Raw genomic sequence first — 20,955 nt, forward strand, 5'->3', positions numbered from 1 at the left:
CCTAACTTTATGTTTCCCACTCTCATTTCTAGATTCCAGCTCCATCAGACATTTTGAAGAGGTAATGGACTAGTCCAAAGAAATGAAAGTACAACAGGACTTTCTGTTGTATAAGATGATACTGATTCCATTGGATTTGATAGCATCTATTTCCTTTAGGTCAAGGGTGCCTGTGCTGGAGAAATTAAATACAATTCACACATGCAAATCCATTTTGGCAAAAGGGGATTGTTGTTATGGGACCCAGTCCTGAAGGCCAGGCAACAATAAAGTTCAAGGAGAAAATATGTCTCCTGAGTGTGTATGGAGTAGTAGTCTTCTGACTACTGTTACTGTTACTCTGCAACTGAGCAAATATGAGAAGTATTCAGAATGAAAGGAAACAGGAACGTTTATCAGAAAAAAGGCTGCTAATATTTGTTCTTGGTCGCATGAAAACAGATTCCCAATGATCTCAAATATTACATGTGAGAAAGAGCTCTCAGATGCTAAGTCCAAGAACTTCCCTTAATTTTCTAGCTGTTTTTTTATATTTAATGCATATGTTTGAGTCACTCTCATAAACATGCAGAAAAGCTACATTAAAGTATATCAAGTATGGAATAAAAATACTGCAAGGCATCTAAAATGCAATTCACAAATGAGTTTTTCAAAATAAAATACACAATGCATGAATTCAAAAATGCCTTCCAGTGAATCTGGAACAGCTTTCAGTTCTCACTCCCTCTCTTGAATTCCCAACTTTGCTTATCTCTCTGCCGCCTTAGCACTTATTGTGGTCTTTGTGACATCACAGCAAATTAACCAATGGCAGCACATTCCATGGCAGGCTGGCCACACCATTTGCTCTTACATTTTGCCAAGAGAACATGTTAATTCATGCAAAATGGTTTGAGGAAACCAGCAAGCATTCTGTTTGCCCCTGTTCTTCCTTTTTATTTATTAATTGTGAATCTTTATAAGAAATTTGAATAATTATGGCAGTAGGATGAATTCCACCAGGAACTAGCTTATGAGACTGACTCACCATTTGAAGTAGATACCTATCAGCTAACTAGTACATTATCATATTGCAGCATCCAGGAAAAGTAAAGTACTTGGAAGTCCCATTGATGTAATTGTGAAAGACTATGAGATGAATCCATATTGTTGGTGAGAGTCCATAACGGAGCAATTGCCATATCCAAAGCCCTTCTGGCTTACTGTAGACAGAAGGGAATCCCTTTTTGAGAGATGGCAGGGGACACAGAAGGCCCTCCTTGCCCAATTCTGGCCCACACTGCTGGTGGGACTTCTATGGCTGCAAAGCTCTCTGGGCATACTGGTGTCGTGTGTCCTCTGGTGCCATAAGTGGCATCCATCAGGTTGACCTTCCTCTTCATTGGCAGAGCAGCAGTTATGCCAGTTTAAGCCAGTTTTAGGATGGTTTCCTAAAGCGTGTCATCAACTCTCCCATCAATGCGACTTTTGGCTGGATAATGTCCACACATTGTGGAGATACACCATGATTCCTAAGGCAACACAGATATGCAAACATTTCTTCTCTATTATTGGGACAGCATTCTATTGCATCCATTTAAAATTCACTCCTAAGTCTAAAATGGGATGTGGCGACGGGATAGGCAAGAATCTTAATTGCTTCTGAAACAGCAGCAGATGAAACACAAGCCAGTGTACAATAATGTAGTGGTTAGAGCACACAGTATCCATGGGGAGAGGTGGTCCTTGAGGTACAAAACCATCGATTTTAATTGAAGCTGGAAACTAAGTGGTAGCCAGTGCAGTCAAGTGAGGATTTATGTTGAATACTGAGTGTTACATGCTAACATGAAAAACAATACTGCATGTTTGGATTAATGGGAAAATGACAATATAATGGCGGGAAGGAGGTTTAACTTTAACAGTTACAAAGTCCCTTGCAAGTCAACAATAATCTGGTTTTTAAGCTGATAAGGAAAAATCCTGGGGTGTGGATTTACTTCACTGCCCAGCTCGTCGGGGTGCCACTCCCTGTGGTTCTCTCCAGTCAGCAAAAGAAGGAGTCTCCAGCCAAGTTAAAGAAGCAAACAGCGGTCATTAGACCTGATCTTTATTTGTTGCAAGAAGGTTCAAACACACAAAGAGTAGGAACCCTGAGCATGGGGTTGCGTGAACTTTTAAGACCTCTCCCCATTTCCCATAATACATTTTTCAACAGCATCATCGACACATCACAGATATGTCACAAAGTAGGAGTGTTTGGCATGTAGAAGCATGAGCCCTTCACTCACCCCTGTCAATAACCCCAGTTCCCGATACTTTTTAACTACCCACTTCCTTCCAAAACAGTAAGAGTATTTACACATCCCTCTAGCTGCAAGGTTCTCCTGTGCTTCTCCTTTGAAAATAGCAGGATTCAATCCACCATCCTGATGGGTTTCTGTCTGGGATATGTGCTGCCTTTGATTGCCTCCTATTGTGTGCATTGCGGGGGATGAGGTTCGCCCTGGGTGTCATCCCTGAGGGGGGTGACATCGCCGTAAGCGGTGCCCCCCTGGGATGCTTGACGCTTGCCCCGGGTGCACAGCATGTGCGCTGCTTCAGGTGCCGGAGCAGCTAGCCCCGCCTCTGATTGTGTGGCTAAGTTCACACCTTGTGGAGGGGGAAGGGGTATGTGACCCTATGCTTAAGGGATTATACAGACAGGGGGAGACCTGGATTCCCCTCTTCCAGAGGAGTCATTAGCCATTGGAACCAAGGAAATCTGTCAAACTGTTGAATTTTGGCAGTTGTTTGATTCTGTATTGGATAGTTAGAGGAAACAGGACAATACTGTCAGAAGTTCAGCCTACACTTGAGTAGGACCCTGGTAGAGACATATCCCCGACAGGCATGTTCCCTCCCTCCTGGTCGATCGTTCAGGGGCTTCATAAGCTTTCTTCTGCCTGAACATCACAGTGACCGATGCCAACCGACAGCGGCACACTTAGGGATCCGCAGAGTTTGCGCATCATGCGCGTGGCAGAACTCAGCAACTCAGCATTTTGGCTAATCTACTTTATTTACATATAAACACACATGGAGCACTGCAACATGGCTCCCTCTCTCTCTAGTATCAAGACAGCAAAGAGAAAAAGAACAAAGGACAATAGTCCCACTTCACAGAACACAGTAACAGAAACATCCTGTCTCCATCACATCCCACTCTGTGGAGTCAAAACATACACCATCATGTGATAGACAGAAATCCCATGACTGTAATCATGGAATTCTAACAGATAGATGGTATCCGCTTATTGCTACAATTTTATAGACTGTCTTTCTGAGCCTCTTTGCTGTTGTGTATGCATGGTGCCTGTGTCAATGGTCATTATCCTGGCTTTAGTTAGAGGCTGTGGTGGGGACTTGGGATTTTGGAAGTCGCTTAAGTGCCTCCCTATTCATGGTTTTAACAAAGCAGAAGCTGAAGGGCCATCTGTCATGTGTGATCTAGTGGAGCTTTCTGCACTGCAGGGGGTTGCACTAGATCAGTGTTTCCCAAAGTGGGTGATAATGCCCTCTGGACGGTGCTGGAATGATCTGGGGGGGGGGGGGGAGGTAGTAGCCTTGAGTGCAATTGGTGGGCGTTGAATAAAAAATAAGAGGGTGGTGGAAGCATTAAGAAAGAAGAGAATTGGGGGGGGCACATTTGTACATGTTTCATCTGTTGTGTAATGACGCTTACCGCCAGGTAAGGCACCATGGCGAGATGGTGACAATGCCTTCCCTGGATCTGGCAGTTGTGCTGAAGGTGAGGGGTTTTCCCCAAGCTTGGGTCGACCCTTTATGGCTTCACCTGGGCCTGGGAAGTGGATAGCGACTTGCCTGCCTATATGACCAATGGCAGGCCAGCTGCAGCGCTGGGCCCGCCCCTGGGGAACATCTGACTGAGCCAGCAGACTTCACTTGTTCTCTTAAAGAAGGTAGATTTCCAGGGGAGCACTCAGTTTTCTTTTTTCTGAAAAGGGGAGAGCAGGCCAAACAGGTTTGGGAACCTCTTCCCAGGATCCCTTCCAACTCTACAATTCTACAATTCTGTGAATTTTATGATTCAAATGAATTAAAGAAAAACCCCCCAGAAATTACTATAGGAATCAATACAACAAAGAATCTGTTTTTAATAATGAAAAACCTAAATATACTTGAGAAGACAAACCAACAAGACATTTAGGGATAAATCCAACAAGGAAGCTGAATGATCTATACAGAAATATATAGGAATAATTATGATTCATTAGTTAAATAATGTGTGTTATTAATTAATTAGTAGGAAAATTACCGGTATATCCATCACTCTTTGCCAGAGAATTAAAGGTAAAGGTAAAGATACCCCTGCCTGTATGGGCCAGTCTTGCCAGACTCTAGGGTTGCGTGCCCATCTCGCTTAAGAGGCCGGGGGCCAGCGGTGTCCGCAGACACTTCCGGGTCACGTGGCCAGCATGACATCGCTGCTCTGGCGAGCCAGTGCAGCACACGGAATGCCGTTTACCTTCCCGCTGGTAAGCGGTCCCTATTTATCTACTTGCACCCGGGGGTGCTTTCGAACTGCTAGGTTGGCAGGCGCTGGGACCGAGCAACGGGAGCATACCCTGCCATGGGGATTCGAACCGCCGACCATGCGATCGGCAAGTCCTAGGCGCTGAGGTTTTACCCACAGCGCCACCTGCGTCCCTTTGACAGAGAATTACTCTAGTTTAAATGACACTGGTGCCTAAGACAAACTTTTCATTTCAGTTTCTCACTATTAAATTTTTGGTCCCGTAGCTTAACAGATGGCAGCAACTCTTTCTGAAATTGATCAGGAATTGGGGGTGGGAGACAGAACTAGAATGAAAATGTTGGTACTCAGTGATAAAAAGAAAAGAGGTGGACGATTGAGTCCTAATATAACATTATACTGCCATATAAACTGTTGCCAGATAATAATTTAATAATCTAAAATTACACTAATTGGCAAATTGAATATATTGGCTAATAGATTGACACATTGCAATCTCATTTCTTCTATTTCTCTGTTTGAAAAAATCTCTGACCAAACTACATGCTATATCAGGCATGGGAAACGTTTGTCTCTCCAGATACTGCTGAACTACAATTCCCATCATTCCTGGTCATTGGCCATGCTTGTTAGGGCTGATGGGAGTTGCAGTTCAGCAACATATGGGAGACTAATGAGCAATATACAGTGGTACCTTGGGTTACATATGCTTCAGGTTACATATGCTTCAGGTTACAGACTCCGCTAACCCAGAAATAGTGCTTCAGGTTAAGAACTTTGCTTCAGGATAAGAACAGAAATTGGGCTCCAGCGACGCAACGGACCTCCGGAACGAATTAAGTACTTAACCCGAGGTACCACTGTAATAGGGTTTTTAACATTGCTTTAAAGAAAAAGGAACACAAATGAGTGTACATAGGATTGCAGCCAGTTTAGTTGTCATAGGAGGCTTTCTGAATGAGTACAGTGCCACATCTAACTATTTTAAATCTTGCGGCACAACAGTTTCCTGTTAAAGAATGGAAACTTGATTTTTTCAAGAGAGTATTTCAGGTTATTTTATATTTTAGAATGCATATATTTATTTTATATATAAATTTGTTATTCTTTTCAAACAAGCTTGCAGTAATCAGATGAAAAAGTAGTAAAAGAATCAAAACTGCTTTAAAAAATCTATTGCTGTAAAGACAATCAAGTACAGTGGAAAGGCTGTACACTGATTTTCCCATTCATTTCTTTGGAGCCCCGCCTGCAAATATGAGAGTCCCAACTAGTCAGAAATTCAGTCCTGTCTTCTCTCATTCCTCTCATTCATCATTAAGTGTATTGCCAAAGGCAGAGGAAGAAATTCAGCTATGCCTGTTTTTTCCACATTTGGTTTTGCTTCAGTTCCCTGAGAGAAGGTTTGACAGGGCAAGGGATCATTTCCTCTAAAGCAGCTGCAGCCATCCAGATGGTCAGGGCGAAATAATAAGACAATTATAATTAATTATTATTATTACACAAAATTGGATATCAGCAGGCTTGCCGTAGGGGAATCTGAAAAATGAATAGGTGGACACTGACTGTTGTTTGAGAGCGATAGATACGAAAGCAGGTGAATGGGGGAATGGAATAGTTTGGAGGATGGCACTGAACAGAAACTCTCTGTACTGCAACATTTTGTTGCGGATCCCACTTGCGGTTTTCAGCTGCCTGTTCAGGATAGCAGTAAGTAAAGCTGCAAGCCTGTATATCGTCTCTTTCCTCTTGAATCCAGGGAGTAAGGAGCAGGGCCTGTTGGAGAGGGCTCAGAAGGGCCTCAAGCTCAAAAAGAGGTTCGGATGCATGTGACTATCAGTTCAAACGCTTGGGTTAACCCAGCTGAGCTCGGCTATTGAAGGACAACAGGGACTGGGCATCTTACTTCGCTCTTAGGCCCAGACCCACCTGCTGCAGAATGAATCCAAGGGCCAGCTCTGCAGCCTGAGGAGGAAGAGAACCGGTTCCTATCACATGCTGCTCTGCTTTGCTTAAGATCGCAAGCTGCAGTACATGCAGGTATACTCAGCACCCTGAACACTCACTCTCACACACATACAAAACTCAAGAAGCCAGTACAGACAATGTATAAAACTTATGAGTGTGCTAAAAACGCACAAAACCCGCTTTTATTTCTCATACTTCAGAAACGCTCAGCACCATCCAACTCAGAACACGTACCTGTGGCCACAGCGGTCCAGCTACACCCGGACTCGCAGCTGAGAGGCAGAAGGGGCTGCAAGTCCTCTCAATAAAGGAGGACTCCCTCTTGTCCTGCGCTACATCCTGGGTGGGTGGGTGTGCAAGAAATCCGCAATTGATAAAGTCTTGCAGCTTTAGGCACCGCACCAAAATGTGTCACAGGCTCTCAGTTAGAAAAGTCCAGAAAAGCATTTGTTAAAGAAACACAAAATTCAAATTATGCCTCACTCTATTTTTGGTGCTTTCATTTGTTTCAGAGGTGTGGTCATTTTAACTTTTACTTGGTCTTAGCTGGAAGTGGACTGGGCCTCACTGGACCTTTGAGGTGGTCTGACAAGGGACGTAGAAAAGATAGCTGGGGGCTTGTTTTTGTTTTCATCCTCTCAGCTTTGGGATAAACATTTTAAGGTCATTTCTCTCCATTTCATGAATTAGTAAAGTCAGAATTAATTCAAAATTTCAAAAAGGCCCTGTAAAGGGAGACAAATCAAAGCCAAGCACTGAGTGACAGTGGAGATTCCTGGAGCTGTCACAAAATGTGTGTGTGTGTGTGTGTGTGTGTGTGTGAGAGAGAGAGAGAGAGAGAGAGAGAGAGAGAGAGAGAGAGAGGCATGGTAGTCCATGTGGTCCCTTTTGGCATTGGAGTGGTAGACATATTTTGTTCCCAGTGCCATATTGTTCCCCAGCTACAGGTGCCCCAATAGCCATTCATTCATATGGAGGGAAATAAAAGGGGGCACCCTGTATTCCTTCGCAACCTAGAATGGAACAGACAGTTAGTGAGGTTGGGTGGCATGCTGAAAATCAGCTTTCGTGTGACATCCTTTCCTGAACTTATGCTAATTTTAATCCTTTTATTAATTATACAAGCCTTCACTGGCAGTCGCTAGCTGGGACAGATTGGAATAACTTCAATGGAAGCTTTCACTGCCTACCCTCCAAATGATGCCTTTTGTGCAATTTCCCCGTTTGTTTCCACGGGTCTTTGATACCAGCAGTGACCGGCGGATGATGCCCGCACTCAGCAACATAAAGCATTTTACATTTCACACAGCTAATGTGCTCCGGCCTAATTAGGTTTAATTGTTATACATGGCTGCCTTCATCCCAATTCAGCAGAGGTCAAAGGATGCTCTGGAGTGCAAATTTGCCACAAGCGCTCTGTTTTGGAAATCCTTTCAGCTTCCCGAAGAATAGCATCTGGTCGCGGGGACTCGTTCCTATTTTGGGTGCCCGAGTGTTGCATCATCTGCATTTGAGACATTGTGTCCGACACGGAGAGCAGGCCCTGAAGGCTTTCTGAGGACAAACACCGGCTTCAAGAACTCTCTGTCCTCTTCCAAAATGAGAAGTGTCATATATTTGAGAAGACGGACTTGTGACACTTTCAGCTAGAGATATCTGCAGCCTATTTGGAAAGAATGTGGCTCGGTTATTGTTTGATTGTTTTTTTGTAGCCCAGTCCAAAATAGTGATGGACAAATCTATCAATTTCAGTGTCTCATTTTTCTGGGTTTAAGGTCCCTTAGTCACATTTCTGAATCAGTTTAGGTCCACTCAGAGCTGGAGGGCAGTTTTTTGGATCCCAGTTTCTGGTGGTTTTGAGGGTTGATAAATATTTGTTTAGATGCTAGTAGATATGGGTGATGTTCTGTTCTCGACATCAATTTGGGATTTTTAAAGTCCACCTGAATATCCATAAGCATTTTAGTATGAATTTATCCTGATGTACAATATTTTTTGGTATGCAATTTGTGAATATACAACACATGCAAAGGAATGTTCCCTAATATAATGCATTACTGTCTGTTATTTTCACTCATACATACATTTATAAGCACACTTTACCCTGGTGTATGCATTTCTGTACACATTATTTGGCTGCATAACTGCACTGCAGATTTTTAAGAAGTGTGCATTTCAAAGGATAGCTGGGTTTCAGTTTGCCTGTTGTTCCTGAAAGTGCAAATTTGCCTTTAAGTGTGAATCAAATCAAATTTATATAGTTAGCCTCTGTGCTCATCACTGGCTCTCTTCCTAACTTTTCTGGGCATGTGCAGAGGGCTCAGGGGAAAATGCAGGGATTTCTGGAGAGATCCCTGCTGTTATTTTATTTTATCCAGACCTTTGTGAAAGTGAGATGAGATCTGGCTTCTGTTTCAAGCCCTCTAGCAGGGATAGGAGGATTGAGAGAAAGCCAAAGATTTCTCTCATTTCCATTGAGATTTGTACAAGGTAGGGAACAGCATGAGTCTCTCGCCTATGCTCAAGCTGCCTCTTATCTTCTGCAAAGTGTGTGGAAGGGAGAGCTTGGGAGAAGGAATGGCCACCACTGGCCAGCCTTCTCACCTTTTGGTCTGAGGCACTTCGCCCTTGCAAATAGATTTTTGTGGATGCCGGGGCAAGACAAGGTTTAAGCCGCTTTGCTTAGGAGGGGGACCGAAGCATTAATGTGAAGAGTGAATTTGGACTAGGAAACATCTCAGACGTGGGAAAATGAAAGGAGAATTGTGTACCTCCGTGATGGCAAACCTCTGCCCTGCTGGTAGCAGTTGTGGCTGTTGTACTCCAAGTTCCATCAGTCTTAGATGGCATCTCCAAAGCTTAGGGAGTTGTAGTCCAGCAACTCCTGAAGACAGATAAGAATCCTCACTCCTGACATATGCAAACTTCTCCCTTTGGAAGAATGTAGAGGCCATGTTGAGAAAAACATGTAGGATCAATTTCTGATGGGAGAGGAAGTGCAAGTCCTCTGTGCTTCCTCTCTTTCACTGTTCTCATCATGTCTGAAATACCCTTAAAATCAGAAGGCATCACTAGGCCCAATCTCCTAGTCTAAGGAAGGACCTTCTGCTTATTAAGTTAGTTAAAGTTAACAGGGTTGTTTTTTATATAAAAAAACCCCCAACCACACCATTTTTATTACAGACAAATGATTGAAACAAGCAAACCGATATACAGTGGTACCTCGGGTTACATACGCTTCAGGTTACATACGCTTCAGGTTACATACGCTTCAGGTTACATACTCTGCTAACCCAGAAATAATGCTTTAGGTTAAGAACTTTGCTTCAGGATGAGAACAGAAATCGTGCTCCGGCGGCGCGGCGGCAGCGGGAGTCCCCATTACCTAAAGTGGTGCTTCAGGTTAAGAACAGTTTCAGGTTAAGAACGGCCCTCTGGAACGAATTAAGTACTTAACCTGAAGTAACACTGTAAAGCAATCAAAACATTCCAAAGATCACATTGAGGGGGTAAAGAATAGATAAGTGTGAGTCCTCATTACTTTTGGAAAGAATACATCTATAAATGCCAAACATACAGGATCAATTACAGCAGCAGACTTTCAAAGTTAACAACAAAAGTCTTTATGCTTTGGAGAGAGTCTGTGTGACATGATATCTAAATAAAGAAAATCTGAAATATCAAGATAAAGTTCAGGATTGTGTTGCATCTAAGGGATAAACCGAAGAGATCCTACCATTTTCTCAGTTATTCCAGCAGAAATTGCTGGTGGAAAATGTTCCATTTATCTTGCACAGTTGTCTCCAGAGTGCTCTATAAATAGCAGTTGTACCTGGCACCTGCTTCCCTCTTAACTGAGAAATGGAGCAGCTCTGACATAAGATTTACATACAGGTGCACATTACTTTTGGCACTTAATCACTGTGTTCAAAGGCCTCTCGACTGAACACCTGAGATCAAGGTTCAAACTAAGAAGTGAGGGCAGGAAACCCTGTGATAGGTGGGACTGCCTCAATCAGATATAAAAAAGGGGTGAGGGGGGCTAATCTAAAAGATCAAAAAGCAGGAAGGTGGGGGGGGGGCTGCCAAGCCCTCCTCAACCCATAGCTAACCTCTGTGCTGGGGCTGGAAGTGAGACAGCTACTACAGGCAGAGAGCCCAAGACCTTTCTTCTCATCCTGTTGCAGGCAGCCATCCCACACTGTATGACATCTAGCCTGGTGAGAGGACCCCTCCCCTTTGAACTGCATTTAAACCAGGTTGCTGAGGTGTTTTTGAAATGCAAGAAGACCTATACCAGCAGACGATACTTCCAGGAAGATGGGGGAAGAGACTGACCATCATTGCCTTCCCTGACATTTGTCTTTTGTTGCTGTCAGCTTCCTTTGGAGGTGAGATGTGGAAACCAGCTGTATGCCATCTGCCCCTCCCTGGCACCCGGAACTTAGTTGTGTGTGTACCTGATTTCTAGTTTGGGGTCCACTACACCGAAAGCATGGCTCCTTGCTGACCCGAGTTGTGCTTCTGGTCCATTGGGAACAACTAATAGTACTTCCACAGATGATCTTAGCGATCACCCTGGGACATAGGGGATAAAGCAGTCCTTATTGTGCCCTGCTAGATGCTCAACACGGGTGGTGCTGTGGGTTAAACCACAGAGCCTAGGGCTTGCCGATCTGAAGGTCAGCAGTTTGAATCCCCGTGAGGGGGTGAGCTCCCGTTGCTCAGTCCCTGCTCCTGCCAACCTAGCAGTTCGAAAGCACGTCAAAGTGCAAGTACAGTGGTACCTCAGGTTACAGATGCTTCAGGTTACAGATGCTTCAGGATACAGACTCTGCTAACCCAGAAATAATACCTTGGGCTAAGAACTTTGCTTCAGGATGAGAACAGAAATCGTGCAGCAGCGGCGCGGCGACAGTGGGAGGACCCATTAGCTAAAGTTGTACCTCGTACCTCAGGTTAAGAACACTTTCACAAGAACAGACCTCCAGCATGAATTAAGTTCTTAACCCGAGGTACCACTGTAGATAAATAGGTGGTATTATCTTCAGCAGGAAGATAAACGGTGTTTCCGTGCGCTGCTATGGTTCGCCAGAAGCGGCTGAGTCATGCTGGCCACATGACCCGGAAGCTGTACGCCGGCTCCCTTGGCCAGTAAAGCGAGATGAGCACCACAACCCCAGAGTCGTCTGTGACTGAACCTAATGGTCAGGGGTCTCTTTACCTTAGATGCTTGACAGACACATGTGTTTATAGTTCCAGACAGTGAGTGAAAACAAGAAAGTTTATTGAGCCCCTCACTGACAGCCTTTTTCAACCTTGGGTCAACAGACGTTGTTCGACTACAACTCCCATTATCCCTAGCCAGCAGGTCAGGGATGATGGGAGTTGTAGTCCAACAACATCTGGGGATCCAAGGTTGAGACAGGCTAGTCTAAAGGTTTCAGCTGGCTGGAAGTAGTCTAGCATTCAGTCTCCAAAAGTGACTAGCCAGATTCCTTTCAGAGCTCACAAGCATATTGCAGTGGTGATAGCCACCCCTTATTTCACATGCCACCCCCCTACCCTTGCCAGGGTAACTCTCTGCTAATGAGAGCTAAACTGTCTCTGTTCAATTTAACTGTCATGTTTAAGACTGCTTCCCAAATCATCCTGCATGACTTTGTCAAATCTTTTGGAAAGCCATATAAAATAGCGGCCCTCACCACATGACGTTTTTGTGTTTTCTGCAAGTTAATTACACATTGTGTTAAGAAGTACATTTTCATTTGTCATGTTCGGAAGTGGACTATAAATTGAGGAGAAAAGAAGAAAAGCAAAGAGCTCATGTTCTGGGAATAATGTTGTTTAGCAAACCGTCTTTATCATAAGACCAACTGCTGTCACTTTTGCAGATATGACAACTTTGAAATTGACATTCCCTTTTAAAAAACAACAACAACTGTTTAAACATGATCTACATTAAACAGCCCAAAATGAATTCCTAGTAGCAAGATTTTAAACACAAAGGTGCAATAAATTATTTTGTCAAACGGATCAAGATATTTTTTCTTCTTTGCTTCCTTTTCTATTTCTTTATTCTCATCTCTTGCTTCTCTTCTATTAATTTCTTTAGATCAGTTGGTTTTTATTGCATTTTATGTTGAAAACTGTCAGTAAAAATGGATCTTTTTTAAATAAAAAAAGACCATTTTATATGTATCAATAAAACAAATTAGCTTGACAGCTGTGAATCTTGCAGTATTGTCAAAATGGGTGAAGCAGCATTTTACCAGTGGTGGGGAGGACAGAGCACAAGAATCATTTGTAATATTTAGTTCGGCTTTAGGCAATTATATTTAAGCATAATGGCTTTTTTAAAAGTAAATTTTCAAGATAGCATTAATGGTTCCTTCAGTGTGTGTGTGTGTGTGTGTGTGTTAAAAAAAATTGACTCAAATTAATTCAATATTAATTTATTTTAGATATGCCAGAAGCATCAGCCTATGATTATTAAGTTAAAACAGACAGCAGGAAATGGAAGGCCCTTCCTTACCCTGCCAGAATGCATCACTGTGTGTATCCAGAAATCTGTGTGAGATGTTGACAGAACAAGGACAGAGAAGCAAATAACAGCAACTCTTTCCTCCTCGCAGTAAATGTTGTCATTTATATTCCAAGTTTAAAAAACAACAACAACCGCAACTTCCTCGCTTGTCATTTGCTAACTCACTGAACTCTGATTTCTGCTGAAGACCTAATTGAGAGAAAAACGGATTACCCATTATTAGGAACATTACTATCAGATGTTTAATTCATACGCGAATGCTAAAAACCATGCTTGTTATGGAAAGCCGAGACGTTCTTGCTGGCGACTGATTGTGAATAATCATGGATTGCAAAGTGCAATTCTCTCTCTTCGGTGAAAGAAAGAAAAGTAGCTTTCAGAGTGGGGGCTACTTGGGCTGGAGGGTAACTTCAGACATTGCCTTATGCAAAGTCAAGACTACTGGTGCATCTAGCTCAGAACCAACTATGCTGACCAGCAACAGCTTTCTAGCGTTTCAGAAAAGTGTCTCTACCATGTGTGGAGGTGCCTGAACCTAGGATCTTCTGAAGGCAAATTGGATCCTCTACCACCATGCTATGCCATTCTCCAATGAAAATAGGGACGTACTATTTAATAATAATAATAATTTCTATATATAACATATAGAAAAACAAAATAAAACGTTATATAAAAAGTCCCTATACAGGGCTGCCTTCATAGGTCTTCTAAAGGTTGTAGAGTTACTTATCTCCTTGGCTTGGGGGTCGGATAACTCCATACCCGCCAATATTGCTCTGATGAAAATAGGGACGTCCTAAGGAAAAGTGGGTCCTTCTGGGATCAAATCAGAAACCAGGATGGCTTCTGTAAATCCTGGAAAGTGGGGACACTTGGAGGGTCTGCTATGCATATCATTGTTTCCTAAGTAGGCTGACTGCAGTCCCCTTCTCAAATGTCTTTTGTGTGACTTTCCCCCCATGCTGTGAAGATAATGTCAGGAACCCACATGGTGGCTCCTCCCTATGCCAGCAATGCTCCTCTTCTAACAGATACTAGGTCAACCAAGACCAAGGAGGGGAACCACAATAGGAGTCCCTCCTCTGTGGCCTTGTGCTTGGGTGAACGGGCTAAGCAGTCATGGAGTGCTAAGTTGGGGAAGGAAAAGGATGGAGTGGGCATGGAGTACTGCAGGGGTGAGGAAGCTCTTTTATCCGGGGGGGGGGGCAAATTCCTTTCTGGGTGGCCTTCCAAGGGCTACATGCTAGTGGTGAATGGGCCAGAGAGAAACAGTGCATTGTCAGAGGCAAAGGTGGACAGAACAACAAATGTGATTTTTTTTACTATTGTACAGTTGGCTAAATTCTTCACACTTACAGGACCCTTCCTATCCTCCATCCAGGCAAACAAGAATACATTCCAACCAGGCAAAGCCACCCAAGGAAAGTGGGTGCTGAGGGTTGTGGCTTAGGAAGGTTTGTAAGTGTCCCCTGGTGTAGCAAAAAATCAACGTTTGAGGATGAAGGAAATCTCCACGCGGTGGTGAGAAAACAAAGGGTATTTATTGTAGGGTATTTATAAAGGCTCAGCGGGATCACTCTCCAAAAGCTGAGCCAGCCCAAAAGGGTGGGGCCTGCTTAATATACATAGCTGTTGTCTGTTAAAGCAATACATATGCATAAACTGAAGAGATTTCACCCCTCCCATAACCAAGAATCTCCTGAGCAGTCTGCTGATTCTGCAGAGAGGAGGAGGCGTGTTCTGATATCTACATATTCTGCTCCAGCACCACAGTAAAAGAGTGAGTCGGTCAGTCAAAGAGAGAGTCGGTCAGTGAGAGAGTCAGGGAGTGAGTCAGTCAGTGTGTCGAAAAGACTGAGTGTTATCTCTGTGTAGATAAGGTCGCTGCAGAAAGCAGCTGAAACACTCAGTGCACTCCAGCATCTCCATTTGTATATAGTTTGTATAGTACAGTAGCTGTTAGTGAATAAAAGAAGATATTCTTCAGCGCTGTCGTCCGAGTGATTTATGCTCTGCTGTACTCTGCTGTACAACGACTGTCTTCTTGGTGGAGTGATTTGCGGTGCCCACAGCTCTGAGTTGTGAGTCCACAGCACTTAGACCTGTTCCTGAGAGAAAGGTGGTCTTCTGGAAGTGCTACCCAGCTCTAGCCCAGTCGTGGCTGAGTGGATGAGTCCAGTTGGTGACACTGGCTCAATGGCGATGCTGACATAAACTTCCTCCAATCTAAAGTTACAACACAATACTAATTATACCATGTATGGTCTTTCCTTCATTTCTATTCATTAGGCAAGGAAACAAAGGACTCTCTCTCTAAGCAACCCCTGCTGCACATGGTCTCTTTGCATTCCTTTCTACCTGAGAGGGTGAGCGCATCTGAGCACAGCAGGTGTCATTGTCAAATGTAGACATTTAGAAATGTTGTTTACAACCTTGGGACTAAAGCTGTTCCTAGCACAAGACAAGGCACAACGCCTCTAGACTGGCTAGTTAGCTGAGCTTATAGGTCTCTATGTGCATCACTGGGAGATTCTAGAGGGCCAGACAGAGAAGCCTGGAGGGCCAAATTTGCCCTCCTGGGCCGGAGGTTCCCCATCCCCGGAGTAGGGTGTAGCTAGCTGGATTTCTGAAAGGGAATGCTCCTGATGGAAGGTGAGGATAACACTGCCACATTTCGTTACAGGTTCCACTTAGAGCGGGGGAACCTGTGGCTCTCTGGGCATTGTTGTACTCCAACTCCCATTGGCTCCAGCCAAATGTGAGGGATGATGGGAATTGTAGTCCAGCAGCATCTGTAGGGCCGAGCATTTAGAGGGACACTGCTGCTGTGATATTAGGAGACTTTTAATTTTGGGGAGGAAACTGTGAAGTCTGACTGCCAGCAGCGTTAATACAACAAGGCAGCTAGGGGGGGAAAAAACTTTCAGTTACAAGTGAGAGCAGAAGTGGTGTGGTTAATGGGGGCTTGTTTTTGTTTTCATCCTCTCAGCTTTGGGAGAAGCATTTTAAGGTCAATTCTCTCCATTTCATGAATTAGTAAAGTCAGAATTAATTCAAAATTTCAAAAAGACCCTGTAAAGGGAGACAAATCAAAGCCAAGCATTGAGTGACAGTGAAGATGTGTTTATGTAAAATAAACACCTTGGGCTCCAGTATTAAAGCTGAGGAGAGGAATCCTGCTTCCTTTGATCAGAATGCGCAGAAGGGTTACCAGATCAAAATTTCAAAAATAAGGAGCCGTCTCGGAGCAGAGGTGTCTGTGCTGCACAGCTGGGTTCTGAATAAAGGAATCCATTACGGGCCAGCAGGGCCTTGTGCTCTAAAACAGACCTGATTAAGAGTTTCCCAAAGAGCATCTCAGGCAAGCTGATAGCCAGATATCCTTTGGCAGGAGGGCCTCCGGGGAGTGGGTGGGATGCAGAAACACTGCCAAAGAGTCCTAACATAAATATATGCAAATTAATACATCTTCAGTTATTTTAAACACAGTAGCCTAATAGGTTTTAAGTGTGTTTCTTCAGAAGGAACAGCTGAGTAGAATACTGCCTGCATGATTTCCCTTTTATCTCCCCAGGTAGTGCTAGAGACTTATTTTTCCCTTTAAAAAAAGAGAAAAGGAAGAAACTGCAAATTTATATATATATATATATATATATATATATATATATATATATGCTTTCGTAGATTTTCACGGGTACAGGAATGCAGGTTTTGGTGTCCTCGGGTGTCTTCCCGTGTAAAAGTTGGGGTGTCTAGGCGACGTTTCGACGAGGTCTCACTCGTCATCTTCAGGCTGGTGCTTTCGGCTTCTTGTTACTGGAACAGAGCAGGATCTCAGTGTTTGAGTTCCTATAAATACTGTTGAGGAGGTGTGGTGTATAGCCTCCAATGTTCTGGGCAGAGAGGAGGTTCCCAGGCTAGTGTGCCTTTTCTTCTTTTGTTCCTTAATTACTTGAGGGATATCTTGAGTGATTTCTTGAGTGATTTCCTGAATCCCACTTAGGTGGGTCATTAGGTGTGGATTAGTTGCTAAAGCCTTCGTGTCTTGAACTCTTGAACTTTGTGAAGAGTTTTTCTGAGAAGATGGCTGTACTGCACTTGGTTGTGCTCTGGCTTGGCTTCGTGTATAGGGGCGAGCTGTGGTTTTGTGGCCTGTGCCAGCCAGATCTGTGTAGGGATTGCAGGGGGGTGCAGCATCCGGAGGTGCCACCCTGGTTTGGCTACTGGATGGTGTCTGTAATTTATCTGTGGAGAGGGTCTGGGTTTGGGTCTGGTGTGGTTGATTGGTGATGGCGTTCTGTGTGCCTCTGGATCTGGTGTCAGATTTTGTGGGGAGGGCTAATTTCCAGATGTCTGGCAAGCGGGATGTGTCGTCACGCTTGTTCATGTTGTGAGGGTGTTTCTCTATCTCGATGGCTTCCATGATTATTCTCTTGTGGTGATGTTCCATGTTAAAGAGCAATTTGGAATCTGCAAAATTAATTTCGTGTCCTGTTTCTTTCATGTGTTGGAAAAGAGAGGAAGTTTTTTCTTCTTTTTTGACGGCATTCTTGTGTTCTGCGATACGTGCATTTATTCGTCTGTTTGTTTGTCCAATGTTGATTGGACACACAGAACGCCATCACCAATCCAACTAAAATTCAGTTGGAAAACCAAGGGGTCTATGAAATACCCTGCAAAGTCTGCCCAGCCACGTACATTGGACAAACAAACAGACGAATAAATGCACGTATCGCAGAACACAAGAATGCCGTCAAAAAAGAAGAAAAAACTTCCTCTCTTTTCCAACACATGAAAGAAACAGGACACGAAATTAATTTTGCAGATTCCAAATTGCTCTTTAACATGGAACATCACCACAAGAGAATAATCATGGAAGCCATCGAGATAGAGAAACACCCTCACAACATGAACAAGCGTGACGACACATCCCGCTTGCCAGACATCTGGAAATTAGCCCTCCCCACAAAATCTGACACCAGATCCAGAGGCACACAGAACGCCATCACCAATCAACCACACCAGACCCAAACCCAGACCCTCTCCACAGATAAATTACAGACACCATCCAGTAGCCAAACCAGGGTGGCACCTCCGGATGCTGCACCCCCCTGCAATCCCTACACAGATCTGGCTGGCACAGGCCACAAAACCACAGCTCGCCCCTATACACGAAGCCAAGCCAGAGCACAACCAAGTGCAGTACAGCCATCTTCTCAGAAAAACTCTTCACAAAGTTCAAGAGTTCAAGACACGAAGGCTTTAGCAACTAATCCACACCTAATGACCCACCTAAGTGGGATTCAGGAAATCACTCAAGAAATCACTCAAGATATCCCTCAAGTAATTAAGGAACAAAAGAAGAAAAGGCACACTAGCCTGGGAACCTCCTCTCTGCCCAGAACATTGGAGGCTATACACCACACCTCCTCAACAGTATTTATAGGAACTCAAACACTGAGATCCTGCTCTGTTCCAGTAACAAGAAGCCGAAAGCACCAGCCTGAAGATGACGAGTGAGACCTCGTCGAAACGTCGCCTAGACACCCCAACTTTTACACGGGAAGACACCCGAGGACACCAAAACCTGCATATATATATATATATATATATGGAATAAAATAATAACAGCAAACCAGTGTACCAAATTGCAATCTTACTTCTATGAATTGCAGAACTGTAGAGTTGGAAAGAACCCGAGGGTCATCTAGTCCAACCACCTGCAAAGCAGGAATCTCAAATAAAGCATCCATGACAGATGGCCATACAACTTCTGCTTAAAAGAGAAGAGAGTCCCCTACCTTCTGAGGGAGATCGTTTCAATGTTGAACAGCTCTTACTGTCAGAAAGCTTTCCTGATGTTCAGTCAGAATCTCCTTTCTTGTAACATGTTATATAAATGTCAGGTGCTATTTAAATACCCCATACATAATGGGCCTGGGATATTCTTCTGAAGACAGGCCCTCACAGGCAGGGCTGCTGTTAGCATCTGGCATCATTGGTCAACCACCAAGAACCCCCTACCCCTTTTACACCTGCCTGGTAGCCTTTGGTTCTGATGCTTCAATGACTGTGGCCAGTGGGAGCCTGCTTTTCACTTTGCATCAAATGTTGGAGATGCTCCAGCACACATCAAATGGTTTTTCTAATCTACCAAAGTGCACACCGAAACATAGCCTGTGTATTGGTACCCTTGTTGCTGGCACTGCCTACCACAGGCTAAGCCTGCCAAGATCACTAGGGGGCAGCAACGCAGGGCAGTCCCATCAGAGGGCATTATGGGAAAGCCCCTCACACACCACTCAGCCCTTTATTCAAAGGGAAACTGCACATGGAAGTTAACTGGTTGATGTTATATATATATATATATATATATATATATATATATATATATATATACACACACATATATATACACTTTGTCTACAAAGTACATTTCTCATCACATCTTTCCTTGCATGTGTAGTAAAGAAAAGAATTGCTTAAAGCTGTTAGTCTATGTTTCTGCTGCTCAGAACAACACCATTACCCCCAAAAAAACCTACAAAGAAGAAATGTCAGAGTGGAGAATACTGAGCTACATTGACCAATGGCCTTGACTTGGTATAAGGCCATTTTATTTGTTTGGTTTCTGCTCTCACAAACAGTTTTCTTCTGTTCAGCCCACTGCTTGAGGATGCACTTCCTGTGTTCTTCATATGAAAGGAGTTTCGTGAGTACAAGAGGCAGCACTACTAAGAACCTAAGAGCCAGCTGGATCTTGCCAATGTCCTAGCATCCTGTTCTCACAGTGGCCAACCCAACCAAGCAGGATTCAAACACAAGACCACTTTTCCCTCCTGTGGTTTCCAGCAACTGGTGCCCAGAAGCACTGCTGCCTCAAGTTGTGGGGGCAGAGCATGTTGGTGTTTAGTCGTTTAGTCGTGTCCGACTCTTTGTGACCCCATGGACCAGAGCACACCAGGCACTCCTGTCTTCTACTGCCTCCCACAGTTTGGTCAAACTCATGCTGGTAGCTTCGAGAACACTGTCCAACCATCTCGTCCTCTGTCATCCCCTTCTCCTTGTGCCCTCCATCTTTCCCAGCATCAGGGTCTTTTCCAGGGAGTCTTCTCTTCTCATGAGGTGGCCAAAGTACTGGAGCCTCAGCTTCAGGATCTGTCCTTCCAGTGAGCACTCAGGGCTGATTTCCTTAAGAATGGATGTGTTTGATCTTCTTGCAGTCCATGGGACTCTCAAGAGTCTCCTCCAGCACCATAATTCAAAAGCATCAATTCTTCAGCGATCAGCCTTCTTTATGGTCCAGCTCTCACTTCCATACATCACTACTGGGAAAACCATAGCTTTAACTATACGGACCTTTGTTGGCAAGGTGATGTCTATGCTTTTTAAGATGCTGTCTAGATCATGTATTGGTATTGGCTGGTATTGGCATTGAGGGTCTTCCCCGCCATGAATTTGTCTACTCTTCTAATGTGATCCAAGTTGGTGGCCATTGCTGCCTCCTGTGGGAGAAAGTGCCATAGTTTAACTATGTGCTGTGTGGTGATAAACTTTCTTTTAGCTGTCTTGAATCTTCCGATGTTCAGCTTCTAGCCCCCTTCCAGCCTTGACCATGTGTTGAATACATGGACATTGGCAAAAGGAAAGGCTATGTGTGGACAACCTCCAAATGGGTAGGCTCCCCCAAGATATGGAACCTCAATCACGCATGGTTCCTGATCTTGTAGAGATATATGCATGTGAGCTTCCTTTTCACAGGCACTAATCCTCAATGTATGGAAGCAGTGGGAAGCTGGGCCACTGGCAAAGGTGTATTGCCTCTTACTTTTATGGAACTCACTTTATATCATGAATGCATGAAGGCAGCTTGCTTAAGAACCAGATACCTGATGAAGCTTACTTTCTGCATATTGTAAGATTG

The 20,955-nt window shown here is 44.0% G+C and overlaps 1 long non-coding RNA gene across 1 annotated transcript in view; it reads left to right on the forward strand.

The window, feature by feature from the left end:
- LOC310678965 overlaps positions 1-433 on the forward strand; it is a 39,641-nt gene extending 39,208 nt beyond the window's left edge. Inside the window, exon 3 of the long non-coding RNA XR_014512067.1 lies at positions 33-433. This is a non-coding gene — a long non-coding RNA (uncharacterized lncRNA). The remainder of the gene's footprint in view (positions 1-32) is intronic.
- The last annotated feature ends 20,522 nt before the right edge of the window (positions 434-20,955 follow it).

Source organism: Podarcis tiliguerta, assembly GCF_965153285.1.
Source record: "Podarcis tiliguerta genome assembly, chromosome: 5".
NCBI lineage: Eukaryota > Metazoa > Chordata > Lepidosauria > Squamata > Lacertidae > Podarcis > Podarcis tiliguerta.